The sequence below is a fragment of the Lactuca saligna genome, chromosome 3 (assembly GCF_052625555.1).
Source record: "Lactuca saligna cultivar CGN05327 chromosome 3, ASM5262555v1, whole genome shotgun sequence".
Taxonomy (NCBI): domain Eukaryota; kingdom Viridiplantae; phylum Streptophyta; class Magnoliopsida; order Asterales; family Asteraceae; genus Lactuca; species Lactuca saligna.
Genome location: NC_136419.1, coordinates 183,362,555 through 183,384,973, shown reverse-complemented (window position 1 = coordinate 183,384,973; position 22,419 = coordinate 183,362,555). Strand labels below are relative to the sequence as shown.

Below are 22,419 nucleotides of genomic sequence, written 5' to 3'. Positions count from 1 at the left end.
GGTTCAGATGACTATGGGTTGAATCCAATACTCGAATCTTATTCCAGGAGTACTCATGAACACTGCAACCACCTTGTCCTAGACAAACTACATACCCATTCATGACAGTCTTTCCTCAATACCTACTTCTAAAGTATGATCGACTGTGGATGGTTTGAATAACCTAGTTATTCAGGAAGTCAAAACATACAAAGCGAAACACATGAATAATATTAATCCTATATGGACCCAAAACTTTTGAGCCATATAGATTACTCATCATTCATTGTATAATGTTTCAAATAATCTACTTAATACTTGAATTAAAACAATAGATATGCCATGCTCCAAGCATGCACACTATGTTTGTCTAAAAGATAGTTATGCCATGCACCAAGCATGCACACTATGTTTGTCTATGGTCCTTACTTTGTGAAATAGATCAATTGAAAAACATTTCAATGTTGCTCATTTCAAAATTCCAAATCCTTATTGCAAGTGTAAGAATTCCAAATTCTTGTCACTACTAGAAGGTGTTAGATCATGCAATGATTCTTTTGTAATGTCTAGGTGCCGAAAGTCATAGAGACTTGACCAATGATATTACAAAATATTCCTTTGGAGATTGTAACAATACAATTCCATGGAAATGAAGTCTCAAATTCAAAGTACATTCCTTTGAACATCCTTCTTGCATAAAAGTTTCTAACTATCTCATCTATTCTTTAACTCCCAATATGGAAACATTCCATATTTTCTGTATGACAACTCATTATTAATAGACTCCTGTCTGTTCATAATAATGTCAATATGATCCTTCCATTACTATACTTCCAACTATCCTTAAGCGACCAATATTTGGTGAACCTTATATTGTCCTTAACAGTTGTTTAACCACTTTACTCATATCCAGTTCTATTCCTTTTTTCCCTCTTAATGCCCTAGGCATTTGGAAAATTTAGAGCATGAGAATGTTATAGCATATGCAATTGATGCTATATCCGAAGCATATGGGATACGATTCATAATGTCTAACATAAAGACACGATACTTAATCAGTCTTTTTCTATAATATTTTTATTTTCCATGTTCTTATAATTTTGATTATAAAGAGGTATGCCGTAATCATAACCAAATTTTGAGAACGCGATTAACCTTTCCATATATAGAATTTCCTTATGTTGAAGCATTCAAACATAACATTCATATATATTTGACTAAAATTGATTAAAACTCAATCTAAGCTTTTAGATTTGAAATGAAGTATGTATTCCTCTCCCTTAATTATAGCAAAACAATTGTTCAAATCCACAACTTTGCGAATTTAAACTTTTGTATTCTATAATTAACATTGCTAACTTGCAAAACTTTCCATAATAATTATTCTCCCACTAGCATAATAATTATTAACTTACCAACATAACACTTATGCTCCTACTAGCTTTGACATGTATTTAGAAATCAGCTGGACTTCTAGAATTCAATACTTATTGACTTTCTTACCAAAGTTCATATTTTTGATATGAGATGCTTTGATAAAACTTTATCTAGGCTTCTCAAAATCACACACCTTTCCTTAGATTACATGTGTGTCTTAACAATTTTAGAACTTATAGCAATTAGTCTCAAATGTTTAGACCCTTTGCCATTTCTCAAAATTCAAATTATGAAGAGGGATGTCGTAATCATAATTGAATTGGAGAATGCATATATCACAATTGCTATCTTCTTAAAATCTACTTAGTGAAAGCGTTTCCTCACCATCATTTTCATGAATCGGAGAGAAACCTTATGACACTTATATTTTATGGTGTATGTGTTCCTATCCATGTGAATTTGTCATAACCATAATCACAAGACAAGGTTAGTGACAAATCCAAACTCATATGGACTGAACTTGTTTAATCTTAATTTCTTGCCACCTGGAAGCACAAGGGCCTGCCATTGCTTCCAAGTAGTTATGCAAACAACTGAGAACTCATAGAACTCACATGCATAGTCAACTTTAACTATAATGGGCATAGAAATAAGAATATGTCAACACAATAGGTTATAAAAGTCAAGTCGTCTGCTAGTGATAAACAATAGGTTTATTCTTGATTAGTTCTTGAAACTTGTCAATATATTTAAGACTCCCACTGACCTTTGGACATATAAGATTCTATTGTCATGAATCATTCCTTGAAAAATCAAATATTCAAGAGCTAGTGCAGATTTTTATCAAGATAAACACTTCACACAATTGACCACAATTGGTCTTTGTTTTATCCAAAAACATCACAACTTACAAATTTCAAATGTACAAGAGTAGATAACTTTTACTCTACATTTGATAAGTGTTTTAAACCTTTCTTAAGATTATGTCACTCAAGGCTACAAGGTTGGAGTATGACTCTAAGACTTGTTTTGGGAACGAAGTATGACTCATCTTCTTGATTTAAACTATTTCAACAATTCATGATTGCTCTTCTTAGCCATACAAATGCACTAAGATGCCTTTAGAGGATCAATTGTGATATGGTTTTTACATAAACATTAAGATGATCATAAAACACGATACTAAAGTACTCTCCCATCTTTTCAAATTGGAGAAACTTTTATCTTTCTGCCTAATTTGATTCTTCTCATTCGTACTGCCATACATTGAACCTTTTCCAATGTTTCAGAATTATACTTAATCTTCTAAGAACAACCATGTTTACTAAACTTTAGTAAATCATGAAGAATAGTCTTATCAATCCTTGTGGTGGATCTTGACCAGCGCACACCCAGTGTACCTGATCCCCTAGTCCTTCACTTGACTCACATATACATGTTAACAAGGAAGCAGTCTTAATTTACCAAAGATGAAAATTCTCATTCATCATACAATACAACTTGCATGATTCCAAGTTTCTGTCCAATTGAAACTTGGGTGATGAGAATCTTTCCTTATTTGGTAAATTTAGACACTACCACAAATAAAAGAATCAAATCCATTGCTAAAAATAGAAACATACAAACATCAATTTTCACAAATGTCATTGCAAGGAGATATAAAAAATAAAACAAAATTTTATTTATTTATAAAATGCGGAAAAAAAAACTTTTCCTTACAATGCAAATACAAATGAAAACTATATTATCACATATTTCTTAGCAATCTATCATAATTCTTAAGCAGCAACTCAAAAATCCGATCATCGAACCATGTGATAGAAATTCATTTTCGCGACCAGATTCAACATACTCTTCCTTTAAGCTTCTTTCCCTTTGCATGATCCTACAAAAAATCAAAATGCAACCTTGTCACATCATGTATTAAGAATAAACAATTAGGAACTTAATAGAGTTAGACAGTAGACTTACCTGAAGTAGAGTCAAACTTTTCAATTCTACCTTTTCTCGGATCTTTTAGGTAGTCAGGGTAGCTTCGCAACCACAACCCTTTTTTTGGAAATAGAAACATATAGACTCTTAGGGAATGGTACACAGGACAATCTCAGACTTAGCCTTTCTCTTTACCATTTGTTCAACCCGGTTGAAAATGGCCGATCCCTTTCCATTGGGAAAAGAAAGCTTTTCTAGACTTCCAATGTTGCCATTGTCAATGTCCATGGAAGTTTAGGGAGTAGATCTTCCAATCAATTTGCTTTTCCACTGCGCCAAATCATTGTTGATTCAACATCAACAAGCAAACAGGTAAGATCAATAAGGGTTATGTCGTGGTCTGTCACATATTAGTACTTAATGAACTCACTATATGACTCAGGAAGTGATTGAAGAACCCAGTTAAGAACCAACTTCCTCGAGACAACAACCCCCAATACTCTCAGCCTGTCAATTTGTGACTTCATTTCCAAGACGTGAGTACACACAAGCCTTCCATCTTTATGTTTCTTTGCAAGTAGGGCTTGAGTGACCTTGAATTTTTCAAGTCTTTGAACTTGTGGGTTAGGGAGAATTATTGGAGGAGGAGGAGGAAGTGAAGCTTGACTTCCACGATCCAACCGTGGGACATCATCTTCAATAGGAAATCACGTTCCAAAGGATTTGGGAATACCATAGTTGTCTGAACTAGACATCTACAATTGGAGAAATTCAAGTTAGTTGATTTAATCCTTAATATAACACCCAAATGAAATATTAAGGTGAGGACTCAACACAATATTTTACAATTTGGAAGACGGGTGTCGTAAGCCAAACTGCAAAATATTTGAAGGTAGGTAAATGATGATTTACTAATTTCCACCATGAAAAACGAAAAAGAATTGTAGGTTTTAAGTGAATTGAAACTCCTAGATCCTTTGAGATTCATTGAGAATTTCAATAACATGTTTAAATCTTGATTGTTCCCTTCAAGTTTGTGACTGGGATGCCGAGGATCACAAACAAGGTGTGAATAACCATGCAAATTAGCTTGGTACACCCAATGTTAAAACCACCTAACTAATGTGCCGGTTAACCACACATGCTCCATTGATATATGATTAACATCAAGATACCCTTTTCCACGCACTGTCTGTCCATATTAGTGTGCCGATTAACCACACACGCTCCACTAACGACTAGATTTGGGAATGTTTCTAAGTAACTAAGATTTGGGAATTTATAAGTGTTTAGTTACTTAATATTTATCATTATACTTTTAATGAAGGTAGAATTAGAGTCCTATCCTACCCGTACGGCTAACGACCCTTTACCAGTCAAGGAAGCGGTGTGTGAGAGTGGACACCCATTAAACTACCATTTTATAGGCAGTAACCTTATACCCCCATTATAGGTTGGCTTCGTGAATGAGACCTACTAATGGTAAGACTAACTTTATTCTAATATATATATATATATATATATATATATATATATATATATATATATATATATATTAAACCTATAATATTATAATATTATAAGGGTAGAATTTTAAACTTTAAAATTCTAGGGTTTGAAATTAAATGTTTCAAAAGCTAGAATTTTACATTTACAAATTCGAAAACTTGAGGGCAAGTTTTGAACTATTCAATATCTTTTGGAATAAATAACTTATGAGTTTAATATGGGTTTAAATGAAAAGACTCTTGAAAATTCATAACTTGAGGACAAGTTATGAAGTTCATAAAACCATTTATGAGAAAAAAAAGATTCTTCAAGTTCATAACCTATAAGTTTAATAGTCTCTTTAAAAAAAACTTTTCATTTTCCATAACTTGAGGAAAAGTTATGGAATTCATCAAAACATTTAGATCAACTATTGTAACTTATAAAAATCAAACAATTTTGTCAATGATCTAAATTAAACTTATAAGAACAAGACAATTCACATCAAACAAATTTCATGTAATCAGCCTAACCATATAAAGTAATACAAAACATGAAACTTTGACAATTATATTTTAAATTGGATAAGCATGATCATTACCACATCAAAAACAGGTTTATAAGTTCAAAAACATCTTAGGGTAATGATCCTAGTCCAATTCCAGCCAAAAAACTCAAAAATCTGCATTCTGGAGCACCAACTCGTCGAGTGCAGGAGCTGACTCGGCGAGTTAGATGAATTTATGCTTGCACTCGGCGAGTCCACTGTCCATAAAGCAAAAAAAGAATTTTTTTAAGCATTTAACACAAGTATCATCAAATATAATTGAAAACAAGCCTAGGCTCTGATACCACTAATGGGTTTTGAGCATTCTAAATCTTCTAAAGTGTATATGCAACCCTAAATACCTTGGATCTATGTTTTCTCAATTATACATGCAAAGTTGAACTTTCCAAGGTATTACCCTAACTAGCATACAAAACTTTAATACTTAGTTAATAAAACAAGTTAGATAACATACCTTTTCTTTGTAGCTTGTTGCTTGGACTTTCAAGAGCTTAGCACCAATAATATAAATGCCTCAAATGGAATTACAACACACCTAGAACAAAGGATAACTTGAGAAGAGATTCCTTGTACACACAAATCGGCTAGCCCTCTAGTATTCCGCTTAAGTGCCAATTTCATGAGCTAGAGGGGTTCTTATATAGTGTGGCTAACTAGGGTTACACCATGTAAACCATAATGACTTTTCATATCCCTCATGCTCCATGGGTTACCACATGGGTTTAGCCCAACATAAAGAACCATGGATCATAAGCCCACTTTATAAGAATGAATGATTTACCCAATCACCCCTTATATTTAATTAGCCTCTTTTTTATCACAAAATTAATTCCAAATTAATTCTTAATCAAAACTAATTAAACAATATGATTTCATATTAATATATTAGAACATATAAGATATTAATAAACCATAAATAACTTCTTCTTAAAAGTCCATCCTATCAAATTTTCCTAATGACATGCAACCCAAATGGACCATGCTACTCTCGTGTCAAGTACATACCAATTATAGTTATTGACTTAGACACTAATCCAACAAGGAGTAGTCACAAAGTGATAAAGTAAATCTTCAAAATTGGAATCGCGACATAAGGGCTTGTCACGACGTGACATAGTGGTGGTCACATCATGAGAATTGGACAAAACTGCGAATTTGGTCCTTGTGGTTTGCCAAAACCTTTGGATGGGGTCCAAATAGTTTCCAGCTTGCACCAAAGGTCCAAAATCAAGGTTTTCTTGGGTTTTTAGTCCATTCCGTCATTGACCGTTTGTTTGGGGCCGTTAGTGCCTACACGTGCCCTCCATGTGAGGGCATTTTGGTCATTTTAGGTACTTATTTTAAATAATATCATATTTCTCCCTTATATACATATACGCAATCCTCTTCCTCTTCTTCATTTTTATTTACAGAGAAGAATCCTCTTCCTCTTCTACTTCGTCTCTTCTTCTTCATCTCTCGTCTACTTCTACTGCTACGAGATTCAAAAATGGTGCTATGCTTCTGTGGGAATGTTGCTGTTGTGCGAACCTCATGGACTTCACGAAACCCTGGTCATCGTTTCTATGCATGCCCTAAAATGGTTAGCAAACTGATATTAGGTTACAGAGAAGTCGGTAGTTAAGTAATAACTCTTCTACTTTAATGTATTCTTGTAGGGATCCAGATGTGCATTTTTGGGGTGGTTCGATCCCCCTATGTGTCAAAGATCAACTGTTATCATACCAGGACTGTTGAGAACAATGAATAGGTATGAGGTTGAAGTGGGCCAGCTGAAGATGTGTTTGCTTGTCTCGTGGATTTTGTTTCTGTTGTTTGTGCTGTTTTGGAAATAGGAATTAGAGGTTAGGACTTTTTTGTTGGTAGTAACCACTTAAAAATGTTGTCTTTTGGTGCTAGAAGGTTTAATTGTGGTTTATATATGTTTTTGTTGGTAGTAACCACTTAAAAGTGTTATCTTTTGGATCATTGTATATGTAATGCTTTTATGACAATGGGAAGTGTAATGGTTTTATCCTTTTATGAATATGAAATTATAAAGGTTTGATCTTGACATGATATGCAAGTGTAATGGTTTTTCTCTACGTTTGAATATGCAATTGTAATGGTTTTATATGCATACATTAAGTACATTGCCATAACATCTTCATGCTTTGACAGTACAACATAAACAAATAACAAACAACATTACCAAAAGGGGACCATAACAGATAAATGCCAAAACACAATCATTACCAACAAAGGGCATTAAAGTACATTATCAAAAGGGCATCAAAGTACATTATCAAAATGGAACAAAAAAAAGGCAACAAAGTACCAACTAAAGTGCATTAACAAGTCTTGACAAACATAAAAAGTACTTAAACATCAATTCCCATCTTTGGCCTTGCAGGTCCTGGCATTGTGACCCTTTTGCTTACACTTACTACATGTAACAGTCAAAAACTTCCTGCTCAGTGATTGAGTTTCATTATCATTTTGACTTTGACTGTTTGCTTGCCTCTTACGTTGCTGGATTTCAATCCTTTCCTCTGCTGTAATCCTTCTTTTCTTTTTTGGCCTGCCTATAGCTTTGTTGTGTGGTGGAGGCACAAGAGTTGTTGGGCAGTCACCCCATTCCATCGTGCATGATACTTGCTAGCTAGTGTTGTGTTTGCTTCCAAAATCCTAGTACCAGTTGGAGTTAATGGACCTTGACACTTGTTTAACACCTTCATCACATTGCATACTCTCTTCATAAGGTACTCTCTGATGAACTCCAAACAACTGATAATGGGTTTGTCTCTCCCTTTTACAAGTTTGCTATTCACTTGACCAATAGTCCTGTTCACTTGACCTAGATGCATGAAGTTTCCATGTGCATTTAACTTTATCTGAGTTTACATCTTTACCCTTTACCTTTTTCCCAGAGGTAGGTCCACCTACCCCACTTGCATTTAAAACTACAGTTCCATCACAAACAACTGTTAATCTACTCTTGTCGTTTTTTGTGAATGAGATATTCCTCCTTGTCTCTAAAGCATGCAGGTCAATTTTATCTTTCAATTCTTTCTTGGCTTTATATTTCTGCCCAATATGAAAAGCTACCTTGTGCACCTCTCCAGCAGAACATAAGGTTTGTTTCCCCAGCTCTTTGATCATTTCTCTTCTTTTCCTGTTGTCCCCTGAGTCATCACTTAGTGAATCCCACTCGTCATTGTCAATTACCTCCAAATCATCTTCTTCAACACTATCTTCATTTCTTTGACCACCCATTCTTTGACATCCATTGAACTCTGCTTCTATATCAATATTTAGATTGAAATCCTCCATGTCAACGTCAACATCTTCAATTATGTTGTCCTCATCAATCATAAAGTCACTATCTTCATCTTCACTGTTTTGATTCTCAAACTCAATGTCATCAGGCTCCTCTTGTCTGCACTCATCATTGAAAGGAATATTATCTTGGCCTTCAAACCCATTAAATGGGATGCTATCTTCGTCTTCAAACCCTTCAAAAGGTTGAAAGTTTGTCATTAACTCATCATCTATGTTGATGTTAGTTGAAAATTCATTGACTCCTTGAGGATCATTATCCATGACAACTCTATACCCCTCATCTGCAAATCCTTCTACACCCTCACCATTGGATTTGTTCACATCAAGTTCTTCATTCACATCAATCTCTTTGTTTAACTCTTTTTCTGCATCAACTACAACAAATTCATCTACAAATCCTTCTACACCCTTACCCTTATCAACTTCACCACTTGCCATTGTTTTTTCAGCACCTTCCCAATCCAATTTAAGCATTCTACTACAAGACGATGCCCCTTTACTATGTTTCCAACCTTTAGACCTACTAAATTCAGGTGTTGCTGATTTGTATAAGGTTAATGCTAACCCTAAATCACCCTCACCAACATCAATTTGGATTGGAGTTACCACTTCATGAGCAACTACAGGTGATGAGGGTCTAATGCAATCCTGCTTCTCCATGTCTTCTATTATAACCCTTTTTGGACCAGTTAGGGACATAAAATATGTAAGCAAGTTCGTTTGACCATGCTCTGTGTACACTTTAATCATTTTGTTATTATGGGTAACATATCGTGAGAGATTATGCACATCATCATCGTTACCTAATGCTCGGAGTCCAAAGTCAAATCCTTCATTAGGCAAACGGAAATGGTAATACATGATTTCAGTACCATCATACCCTAATTCTCTCATCATCAAGTCTAGTTCATGAACAGAAAATTCATCAATGTCGACAACATCAAAGTACCTTACTTGGCCATTAATATACCTGATATTTGGAAACTTTGTGAAACTCCCTCCGTGATGAAGTTCAATAGAGAATATGTTGGGGTAACCATCTTCAAAACAGAAAGAGACGATTATTAGTTAGAGTTTTTCAAAGTTTGAAGCTTGATCATAAAATACAGAGTTTTTCTAAGTTTGAATCTTACCATAAACTTCTTGAACGTTGACAATCTCTCCAACATTTCTAAGTCCCCACATTTTCAAAGTTTCAGATGATCGTTAGGGTTTTTGCGTTTGAATCAAGAGGTATGAGTAGAAGACGAAGGAGTGAGGAATGAGTAGAAGACGAAGGAGTGAGTACAGTCTGAACTCTTATTAATTGAAGTGGCGGCAACGGAGGCTGACCTAAAATGACCAAAATGCCCTCACATGGAGGGCACGTGTAGGCACTAACGGCCCCAAACAAACGGTCAATGACGGAATGGACTAAAAACCCAAGAAAACCTTGATTTTGGACCTTTGGTGCAAGCTGGAAACTATTTGGACCCCATCCAAAGGTTTTGGCAAACCACAAGGACCAAATTCGTAGTTTTGTCTGAGAATTGGGTCATCACTAAATGCTCTTCTATCAAATTGAAATGTATTGAATTTCTCTTCTTTACTTCTTAATAGCTTAAGACCCATTTAAAAAACCTATTTTTCTTCTGTAAATTCTCTCTAACTCTCCTCCTCGCTCGAATGGCACCTCGCACTTAGCAAAAGTTATGGCCTTCGATTGTAAAGTTTAAACACTCACAACTTTTTTCTAATTATAAATTCTGCGATCAACAAAAATAAACAAAAATCCTAGGCTGAAACAAGAAAACAAACACCATTCGGTTACAAGTTTAAATAAAACAAAACAAAAATAAATAAAACACACCAAAAAAACAGAAAAATAACCAAATACAATTAAAAGGATAGACATTCGTAATCCTCATCCCATTTGCTTCGCTAGTCCTGACTCCAAAATTTCCGTGTGCCCAAAGTTCCTCCCAAGTAGGTATATAAGGTAAATGAGGCGGCATGTTGGGTGGGTGCTCGATGTGAAATTGAGAATATATCTCATCCATTGATTGACCTAAGTAATCCACACCCCCATGAAGGTTTTCTAAGTAATTACCAACCTGGTTTTGAAACGTGTCGGTTGGAACTCCTCCTATAGGTACATCTTGGGGTTGTGGTTGTGCTCTTTCACCCCTTGGCCTCACATTCCTCCTTCTTGGTCTTGGTTGCTCTTCCACACCTTAATTTGGTCTCTCCTCTTCATTCACTAGTATTCCATACATTCCTTTTAAACTCACCACCAAACGCATGGACTCTAAATAGTTCATGGAAATATCGTATCCCTCAATGCATGTCAATTCTCGAACCATACCCGACATAAATACACCTAATGATTTCTCCAAGCAGGTCACAAAATTCCCACCCACGATTAGGCTTCCTGCTCTTGAATTAACTGCTTTCTCCCCTAAAAATTTAGCAAGAAAGTATGGAATGTTGCAGAGAACGCTTGGTGCCAATATGCTCCAAAGAAAAATCAGATTGAGGTTAGTTACCTTATTGTCATGCTTCTTATGATTCATAGAAAATGTAACAAGGCGGTGAATTGGAGACCTTATGTGACTCTCTTGAGAGATCCCCGAGTTAAAGTTACTATTTGCAATTATAGACCAAAAGCCTTAATTATTGTCCCCTTCGGAATAATCTCTTGCCACGGCCCGTAAAATATGTCAAATGGAGGTGACAAGGCTTCATGTTGCTCATATAAACCTATCATCCAAGCCAATTCAACTAAAATACACTCCCGATATTGACCTCCAAGTCGAAACACTAACACTTTTTTTTATTTAGGATCTACTGTATTCTCCTCAAAAGACATTGTAGCAAAGAATTCGAAACAAACCTCCTTGTAAACTGGTTCTTTGATGGAAAAGAGGTTCCTCCAACCATTTCAAGTAAATGAAATGCCATTCCCCACATATAATGTTGTAATGGATGGGTTGAGTCTTTCCAAAATTCCAATTTCATTCAACCTTGCCCAGTCATTGATTAGTGAAATAAGAAATTCTCTATTGTGTAACTACCCCAATCAATTAGCGTATTTGTTCAAAATATTATGCACATGGTTGTTTGGAAATTAATAAAACAGGTGGAGGTTGGATAGGTCTCCTCGGGCTTGTTGTGATGCTTTCCTTGGTCCTATGATAGTGCAAAACAGTGAACAAACAAAATATGGCATCTCCATTTTCACGGTCACTTTAAAACTTTTTATTTATGTTTTATTTATTTCTGAGTATAAAACTTAATGCAAAATTTGTTCTCGAAAACATGATAATATCATTATCAAAGTATTTCCAAATAAATGTATTTCATTTATATTTAAAATCATGGGATGTCATTGTGAATATAGATAAATAAGATTAAACAAGTCTTAATAGGCCTTACAACATTTTATTATACTAATCGCCTACAAACTGCTCAAATAACTCATCATTCAAGTGCCTTTGTACCGCTCCCTGTGATATAAAGAAACTGAATTGGTTAGGATTAGGGGTCTAATGAGAACATAAGGGTTTCAACCCACAATAATTAAGTTCTTTTAATTATATATTTCACATCAAATAATTTAGCCCGATTAGCCATTTCTGTTATTCTCACATGTTGATCCTAAAATATTGATCTCAGGGGACATATCCTAAGGATCATCATCATCAACGGGTAGACACTACTGCTTGGGGGATTCCTTTAGCAATATGTGTCCATAAGGCAACCATAAGGGGATATAGTACATCAAATGAAAAGATAGTTCATTAACACCTACATGTTGTGAGCCTACTAGCATTTCCACTTGAATGTCTAGAATAGTCAGTGGTCGTCATTTACACTCCACTAGATGACTGGTTCATCAAAGTCAAGTCCTCTCATCATCATCTCATCATTCTCATCACCCATCACTACCCAATATATTTTATAAAAATATATGAAAAATACATATATTATAAATTGAGTAAAAATCATATAATTCATCTAACAAAGATATCAAGCAATACAGATAATGGGCACATATAGCATTTAATCATCTAGATACTTTATATCTATGTATAAGCTGAAAGTAACTATGCACTCACTTGTTAAAGTGGATGATTGGAAAGTTGGGCAATGGTTTGCTTCAACACTTAGCCTTTCCTTTAATGTGACCTAGGTTCAATTATCACTAAATCTTAGTTTAATCTTTCTTATGACTGATTAACAGTCTAAATTCCTCAACAATCCCAATGTATAGTGTGAGTTCTATCAAATAAGGATCAACCAGACAAGAAAGTTGGGAGGCAAGGCTATTTGTGTTGGAATAGTGTCTAAGGCTATAACTATATTTGGTGGTGCATGGTCCTTTTGGGTTGCCTTCACCATAGCAACTTGAAGGATGATTTTGTTAAGAGAGAGTAAATATTATAAGGAATAATATTTAGCTATTTGATTAATATAAGTCATAAATTAATTGGTATTAATTTGGTGACTTAAAGAGATTAATTAAATAAGAGGGTATAAACTGTCAATTGTTTGATAGTTAGACTTTAGACTGTAAATCCATTAGGATGGACCTTGGACGGATTCTAAGAGCTTTAGGATAGCTCAAAATCGTCCATAGGGATATCTATGGAATGGATTTGGATAGCCTTAAGAGAAGATTATCCAATTAGGGTTTAGGGTGAAACCCTTAAGGAGTCTAAAGGTATAAATAGGCCCTTGGGATGTGGAATTCGTAAACAACCTTTCAGAACCTTAAGCAAGGAACCTCTGGTCGAATTCCATCCCCTCTCCTCTCTCCTAAATCATCTTGCTATTGGTGTTTGTAAGCCATTAGAGGAGTGACAATTGTGACTCTAGAAGCTCCAAGACAAACAAGATCAACAAGGGATTCAAAGGTATGATTCTAGATCTGTTTCATCATTGTTATTTAACCTAATTAGCTATTAGAAGTCTTGGATTCAAAAGCATGTTTATTAGAAAGCCTAGATCCAAGCAATAGGGTTTTGCATGCGCACATAGGAAAGTTCTTATGGCTAAAACCCAACAATTTGGGCATAAACCCTTTCTGAAATCCATCAACCAAAACAACGTGACCATTCTAGGAATCTCCCTGGTAAGTAGATCAATCAGTATAATGACATGGAATTACTAATAAATCTTATTTATAGATTCACAACAACGACTATGAATATAAATATAAATTACACTAAAATAAAGTTGAGTGTAGTTTAACTTACATAGATTTCCTAGACAAAAGTCTGGAAATTGCATTGGAAAAACTTTGGTTTAATAGCTACCAGATGTCGGGCTCTCAGGGGATTCCGTGCTTCGCTAAAATACCCTAAATACTAAGAAAATATGGGCCAAGGAACTAGGAAATCGAGAGAGTTTGTTTAGAGAAAGTGTGGAGGATGAAAGTGTTGAGTTCTGAATTTATAGGCTAAATTTGGTGCAGAAGCACCGCGCCCAGACAAGAGGTGCGCCACATCTAAGCTTGGTCGGCAATCCTTCCACTCAGAACGTGATACGTGTCGATTGGTGGGTGGTGCAACGTGGTTAAGTGGGTATGTACGACCAGAGCTTCAAAAATTCATATCTCCTCCATACGAACTCCATTTTCAACATTCTCTATATCCATGTGTAAGTATTTTCGATTCCTACAACTTTCATTTAGACACTATCGACAATTTCTTAGCTGATGTTAAATTTCATAATTTACGAAGATTACATAAAATTCATAATTTTTACATACGAACTCCATTTTCGACTGTCTTTATATTGTTGTGCTCCTATTAACGAGATATTCAACCAAAAAATCAAAGTGGAGGATCAAATAATGGAGTTCATGTCGTAAGTGTTGGGTAGAAAGTGATGTTCAAATGTTGATGTTTAGGGTAAAAAGGAAACTGGTCCCCCCATTGCTCACGTCGTGAACATAAGAGTGTCACGTCGTGAGAAGCACTTTTTTTGATGGAGTCGTGAGCCAGACTCCTTCTCGCTCTATGTTGTGCTGATTGGGAACGTAATCTCTATCTTCTCCTTTATATTGACTAGTTTGCTCTTGTAAGCCGCAACTCATCTACTTTAAGCTTTCTTCGAGATTTCCTTATTTTTTTGTTTGTCATTTGAGTCTTGATTACGTTTGAATCCTCGAGATTTTTCAACCACCTTGCTCTTCTTTTTTTCCTTAGTTGGTTCTTTCATATCCACCTCCATTTTTTCATGTGTAGTCTCGTTGCTATCATGTTGCTCCTCTTCTTCATCACTTTGACCAAGTTCTTCATCTTCACTTTCCTCCTCGACTTAAGCGTGCAGTGCAGTAAAGGAAAAAACTTCAAAAACCATTAGAGTTGAGGTCCTAGGCTTGGTAAGCTTCACTCATTCTTGTGGTTTTGGCTTATCCCAAACCCACAACTCCTCCTCCATTAATTTTCCCAATTCTTCTAGCTCATTAACTTCTTCATTTACCCTGTTCATGAGAAATACTTCATCATTTTCTTTTGAATTAGTGGACCTTTCATCAACTCCAAATGTGATCTCTTCCTTCCCTACTCGTAGGTTTAGGTTAGATGCACGAATGTCTACTAGGGATCTTGCGGTATTGAGTAATGGGCATCCAAGAATAATAAGCACCTCATCATCCTCTTTCATGTCCAAACAATAAAATCAATCGGAAAAACAAATTTTCCAATTTTTACCAATAAATATTCAACTATGCCCCGAGGATAAGTGACCAAACGATTATCTATATGGATCATCATTCTTGTGTTCTTCAATTATGGAAGGTCAAGCTTTTGGTAGAAAGAATATGGCACCAGATTGATGCTTGCTTCAAAATCATCTAAAGCGTACGTCATTGTAGCATTTCCAAACTCACATGGCAAAATGAGGCATCTTGGATCTCCCATATTTTTTCGGCATTCCTTCTATTATAACCGTTGAACATTGTTCATTAAGAACAACCTTGGACATCTTTTATAACTTTTGACGAATGTCGAGAAGGTATTGAATAAATTTAGCATATTCAATCATTTTTGTCATGGCTTCAATGAATGGGATGTTAATTGGAATACCCTTAACCTGTTCAATGAATATTTTATGCTCTTTTTCTAGTGAATGTTGCCTTACTCGAGAAGGATAAGGTAATGGTGGTTTATAAGGCTTAATCGAAGAAGTTGTTGTGGGATTTTGCTGAGGCCACAATATGACAGCTTGCTCGTCACGTGGTGAGATCTGGACAGAAGATTTTTTTTTTTTTTGAACTTCACTTTTTTCAGTTGTGGATCAGGCTGCTTTGTGGCTTCATCAAGGGTCACTAAATACTTAGAAATAATGTCTTCTTTAATGCAGATTTCCGTGACATGAGGTTGTGGTTTTGGATTGGTTTTTTTAGGAATTAATCTTTCGTGAACTAGTTGGGTTAATTGCCCAACTTGAGTCTCAGCATCTGCAATGGAAGCTTGTTGGTTTCTCAATGTGGAATTAATAGCATCGTGCATCTTCTCACTAGCTTCCATGAACCTATTCAACATGGAATCGAAATCGGGTTTCATCTCGGGTGGTGGTTGTTCTTTTTGGTAATACCCTCGACGGGTTTGTCTAAACTTTTCTTCTTTTGATTTCTTGTATTCATCATATGGAAACCATTCCTTCTTATGCTTCCTCCAACCTTCATCATATCAGTCACCGCTCGAGTAACACACTTACATTTTTCGATTCCCATTTTCATCTAATTCATAATCTTTCGTTAAATGCAGTCCACTGCAATTGTCACATCCCACTTGTATATTATGTATGGATTGACCCATTTTGGCAATCCTCTTATCTATATTATCGAGCTTCGCCATCACCGCTACTAAGTTCTCGTTTCTTCCGCTTATACCCAATTTGCCTCTTGTAATGTATTCTCTTGGTTTATGGTATTCTCACAAGTGCTTTGCAAACTCTTCAATTAATTCCTTGGTTGTAGTTGGATCCTTTTTTGTCAAGGGTCTGTAGTGACCCTGATTATGATGACATGTATGAAATTGTAAAGATCTAGTAAATCATACAAACATCAAGAACACAAGGAGTAAATAAACATGTTTAAGCTCCATTAGAATAGTAAGAGTACAAGTAGGTATTGTTGTTTCTCTCACTAAACTAAACTCTCCAAATAGGTCTTACAGGTTCTTACATAAATAAGAGTCACTCACTTCCTATTTATAGGAAAGAATCAACCCATTACACATACAAGAAAGTAAGCCACATCCAAGGAGAACTTTGCACCCTAACATTCTCCCCCTCAAAACTTAGGATTGGATGTCCTGACTTTAATATCAAAACGTGCTTGCGCAATCAAGCCCAACTCCCCCTCGAAGTAACACCGGTCTTCAAATCTGCAAAATAAATACTCGAGAAGCTTCGAATTCCCATTTTTACATTCTCCCTTTTTTATAATCAACAAATGATTATAAAACCCACAAAGGATGAGAAATGCTCAAGGAATAAACTTGATGAAAATTTCCCTTGACGTGTGATAAAAATGCAACCGCAAAAATCTTGCACAAAAAAAAAATCACGAAAAGCCAAGAAGGATTTCCCAATTTTGTAAAAGTTTTTAACTTTTGGATGAGAGTTGCAGGGACTCGTTGCACCAAAACAGCCTCAAATGCGAAACTTTACCCCAAATATGAAACTCGACATAAAGTGACAATTCACATAAGCTTCAGGGACCATATTCAAAACATTTTCCCATGTCTCAGAATTTTACCCCAATGTCGAAACTAGGTAATTTCTGCCAACCTTCTTAAATTGCGTGGATTCGAAATGAAAATTTTGCATTCTTCACAGAAAATGATCCCATTTCGAAAGTGGGTAGAAATTGTCATATTGTTGAGAGATAAGGGATTCGAAATGAACATTTTCCTTTCTTCTCCAATATGATACCATATGCGAACAGAATGCATCATGAGTCGAATTCGACGACTACTCCAATCAATACCCCAATAAACGATTCAAACTGCTCCAAACCAAATTCGAATCCAAAATGTTTGATGCGAACGATCTAAAGAAACCCATTTGTCCCCAAGATTCCATCACTCACTATCAAAATCGACTATTAACCCAAATTGATTTCAATTAAAGCAAGTTCGACCCGAAGCGATGCTTATTCGACCATGAATCCAAAATCCCAAAATCCTTTCTTAGATGCGATTTCGATTTGAACATAACTTTAATCATTCGAAATTGATTTCACCCACCAACAAATTCGACCCCAAATCAGTTTCTAGTTTGACTCTAAGGAAAACTCAAAACACCAATTCGTTCACATATACAAACCATATAACTCAATAAATTGAACTCGGTTTTGATCCAAGCAAACACGTTCGTTTTGAAAGCATTCGATCCCAAGACTACATCTGCTTTCGACTTGGACTCAATCAACACAATACATATCGAAATTTGGATTTGACCTTTTCATTTAACCATCGAAACACCTACTTTCGATTCTAAAACATTCAATTCCAAACAACAGTGAAATTCGATTTTCAAATCAAATTCGATTCCCAAATCAGTTTCTTGACTTGAATCAAAAGACAACAACAATCAAAATGATTTTCGGCTCTAATCCAAGTACGACTGTAGTCAAAATATAATGAATATCGATTACAATTCAATCTTGCAATTCGATTCCAAGATTACTAACAACAACATCAAATCAACTCGTATCCTTTGATTATTAAACCCAGTTCATAGTCGAATCTTAACCCTTCAATCAAAATCGAATCACTATTCCAGATTCATTGATTTTTGATTCTATGTGCTTTAGATTACCAAGCTATATAGCTTTCGACATCAAAAATCACATGTACCATTATTCGAAATCAACTCTATCAAGAATAAGAAAGCGAAATAGATGAATTGACAATGAAATCGAATATGGTTTAGGTACAAGATTAGAACATTATTCAAACGATTGTTAAGATCAATCAACTAAAAGAATGAACTGTGTTTGAGATTATTTGGGCTCAAGATTTGGATTAAAGTTTTGGGCTCAAAGTTGAGAAAATGAACATGCAGTAAGAGATCTGGTTTGGGCTTTGAAATATGAACAGTGAAAAAAAATTAAGAATTTGATTTTGATTTTGGTGTTTGATCTTAACAAAAAATTTATTGAATCATCAATGGGGTTGAAACAAAATAAATCCAATGAGTCAAAACGATCAACAATCAAAAACAAAAAGCACAATTTAAAAAATGATTGAATTTGAATTTCGATAAAAAACTCAATCGTTCATCTTCGATCTCAACATGAATTTTTTGGAATCCATTTGAGAATTTGAGAAAACTTCTTGATGATTCTTTTTCCATTTGAAATATTCAAATCGATAATTGAAGATCTCAGTTCTTTTGTTGGAACAAGAAAATCTCCAATCTTCACATTATACCAGCCACGATGCATGTTGTACAATCTATTCTTATCATTTTTACAAAATCTAACTTCTTATTTATATGAATTTTCAACAACTTTGGGTTTAGAATTCAAATTCATTGCAACATTTGATGATTGTTTCTTTGGAACCCAAATTTGCTTCATAGATTTCGGCTTTAAGACAACTTTTGAAGATTCTTGTTTAGAAACCGAATTGTTCTTGCTTTTGATATTTTTTCTTTTTCTTCCTCATCTTTTTGGATCTTAAAGTTTTGAATTCAAGAACAAATTCATTCTTGACAACTTCAACTTTGCTAGTTTGAATCAAATCTTTTGGAGTTTGATACATTTGAACTTCTTGGATTGAAGGCTTTCGAGATGGAGTCATTCCTTCAAACGAATCACGAGAATTCTAACATTCATCAGTTTGAACTCCAATTGAACAAAAAACTTTCACATCTTCATGAAAATCACATTGAATTCCCTTGTCTTGAACTTCAAGAACACCATGAAAATGATGAACTTCTTCAAGAACATCTTCAACAAACTCAAGAACATGAAGATCATTTGGGTCTTCAATAAGAGAAACATATTCCGTTTTGAATAATTCTTTTTCTTTTCCTTACTTTTTATTACTATAACAACACAATATATTCATCGTAATATCAATCAAGCTTCCAATCTCCGAAAGAGGTTGAAATATCAATCTTCCATGATCATCTTTCAATCCTCCATAAGAAATCAAAGTTTCCCATGAAATCAACTCGTCTTTAAACAATAACCCATAAAATTGTTTCTCATTGACTTTGTATTTGACATCCTTAATCATCACCATCCAAGAATCATAATCCAAATACACCATGATCACAAGAACTTGGATATTTCTAGAGAGAGAAGTGATTATGAATGAAATCTGTAGAGAGTGAAAGTGAATATGAACCAAGTTCTAGAAAGAGAAAGCAAGATTAACAAGTAATCCAGAGAGGGAAAATCAAATTTTGAATCAAATCAAGGAATAAATTCGATTTCTAAAACCAAAAACTCTCTTAAAGATGAAGAACTAAGAACAATTGAGATTCACCAAATCATGTTGTCATCACAGATCAAATTCTTGAGAGCTTCAAGACCACCCGCTCTGATACCAATTGTAGTGACCCTGATTATGATGACATGTGCGATATTGTAAAGATCTAGTGAATCATACAAACATAAGCTCCATTAGAGTAGTAACAGTACAAGTGGGTAATGTTGTTTCTCTCACTAAACTAAACTCTCCAAATAAGTCTTACAAGTTCTTACATAAATAGGAGTCACTCACTTTCTACTTATAAGAAAGACTCAACCTAGTACACATAGAAGAGGGTAAGCCACATCCAAGGAGAACTTTGCATCCTAAGAGGGTCCTTGAGAATCAAGGGGTTTTCTCATGGTTACATTTATCCCATCATAGAAAATCGACACTTCTTGTTACACATTAAGATGGTGTTGTGGGCAATTTCTTAGCATTCCCTTATATCTCTCCCAAGATTCATTTAAAGATTCACCATCGTTTTGTTGAAAATTCATTATTTTCTTCTTGAGTTTGTCTATCTTTGAAGGAGGGATGAAATGTTCAATGAATGAATTGTGAAGATTGGTCCAAGTTGTGATTGTTCCGGGTTCTAGTGACTTCAACCAACATCTCCCATAAATGTCACTGGAAGCATTCTTAGTAATATTATATCTCGTGAAACATTTTGAACGCTGAAGTAGTTTACAATGTCCAAGACCTCATTAATGTGTCTAAAGTCATCTTCATGGTCCTTCCTTGAAAATGGAATATCCTTGAGCATCGAGAGAATATGTCCCTTGAGCTCAAATCTTGTCGCAGCTGGAATTGATGGTGGAACAAGACGAAGATTGTTATCGTTATGCATCCGCCTTTTGTACTCCTCCATCGTCATTATTGTGATGTACACTATCTCTTCTACCTCACTTTTGAATTCTTCTTCTGAATTGTCCTTGGTTTTTGTTTTGGCTCGTACCCGATTCCTTTCTTGTCTGGAGAATTCTCAAAGCTTTCTAATTTATCTATTTGAAACTTGCTACTCGATTTGTCAACCTTTTTTTATCTTTCTTTTTGTGGAATGTAGACTCTAGATCTTCAAGTAGCAGTATGATAGGAAAATTTGATCCCTTGGTCATATATTATTGAGTCAAAACAATAAGAAAACCATAAAAAGGAACTAAAAGTTAATTAAAGGAAAAACTAAAAAATGTAGTTTTCACATCATAACAGAGAGGGTGTCACGTCGTGAAAATTCAAAAACAGAAAACTAAATTATTGTTGAAAAATAAACTTTTTGTGGTTTTTACCCCACAAAAGGAATCGATTAACCTAAAACGATTAATTCAAAACTGAAATAAGTTGTTCCCTGGCAACGACGCCAAAAACTTGATGTGCACTGATATACTTGTAATGCCGGTGTTTCGTGCTAGATTAGGTCATAGTCTATAATTATTTTGGTCAACTATTATAACTTTTATATTAATGAATAAGAAATGATGATTCATATATTTATATGCTTACTTGTTCTATAGGATATTATGTGTATTTAATAATAAAATAAATAAAATTTAACATATGCGTCGAAGATAAAAGATTACTTAGGACAAATAATATTAGCCTAGTCGTAGTATACGTCATAAGGATTCCAAATATATAAAGAGCGTTCACATCCGACTTCATATGAAGAAGTTATGCTTCTTCGAACTTTCATAATTAAACTAGCACGACTCTGTATATAGTAAAAAGTAGATTTTTGATAAATTACTTTATAGCCTAAGAGATCTAAATGAAATTCGTAGTAGTCGTTAAAATCGAGAGCGTGCATATAGAGAACATCCAAATCTGACTTCGTGAGAGGAAGTTATGATTTTTCTAAGATTCGGCATAGTAGTATTCTGCTCAAAAATTGAATTTTCGATCGGTCAAATTTTAGCCAAAACAATTTAAACGAGAGTTAATGATCTCATTGATAGGAGTTCAACGATAAAAGTTTGTCGTAAACGGAGACTGGATGAGAGAGTTATGTTTTTTATACAAACTTTAACAGTCTAAGTCTAACCCTCTATGAAAAAATAAGTCAAAACTAGTCGACGAAGTCTAAATGAAAGTTGCAGATTTCATCGAGAGATTTCCAGGATATAAACGCCGTAAAAAATAGATTTTGTATGAAAAAGTTAAGCAATTTTGAAAATATGAAAAGCAGCACACGCAATGGGGTTCTACAAGCAACTACACAACCTCACCCGTTATAGGATACGTGTTAGCTCCTGGATGGAGCCACGTCAGCGTAGT

General features: G+C 34.8%; 1 non-coding gene across 1 annotated transcript; it reads left to right on the top strand.

Annotated features, from left to right (window-relative positions):
- The first annotated feature begins 20,556 nt into the window (after nt 1-20,556).
- Nucleotides 20,557-20,663, top strand: LOC145037932 (small nucleolar RNA R71). Its single transcript, XR_013679042.1, has one exon. It is a non-coding gene; the product is annotated as a small nucleolar RNA R71 (small nucleolar RNA).
- The last annotated feature ends 1,756 nt before the right edge of the window (nt 20,664-22,419 follow it).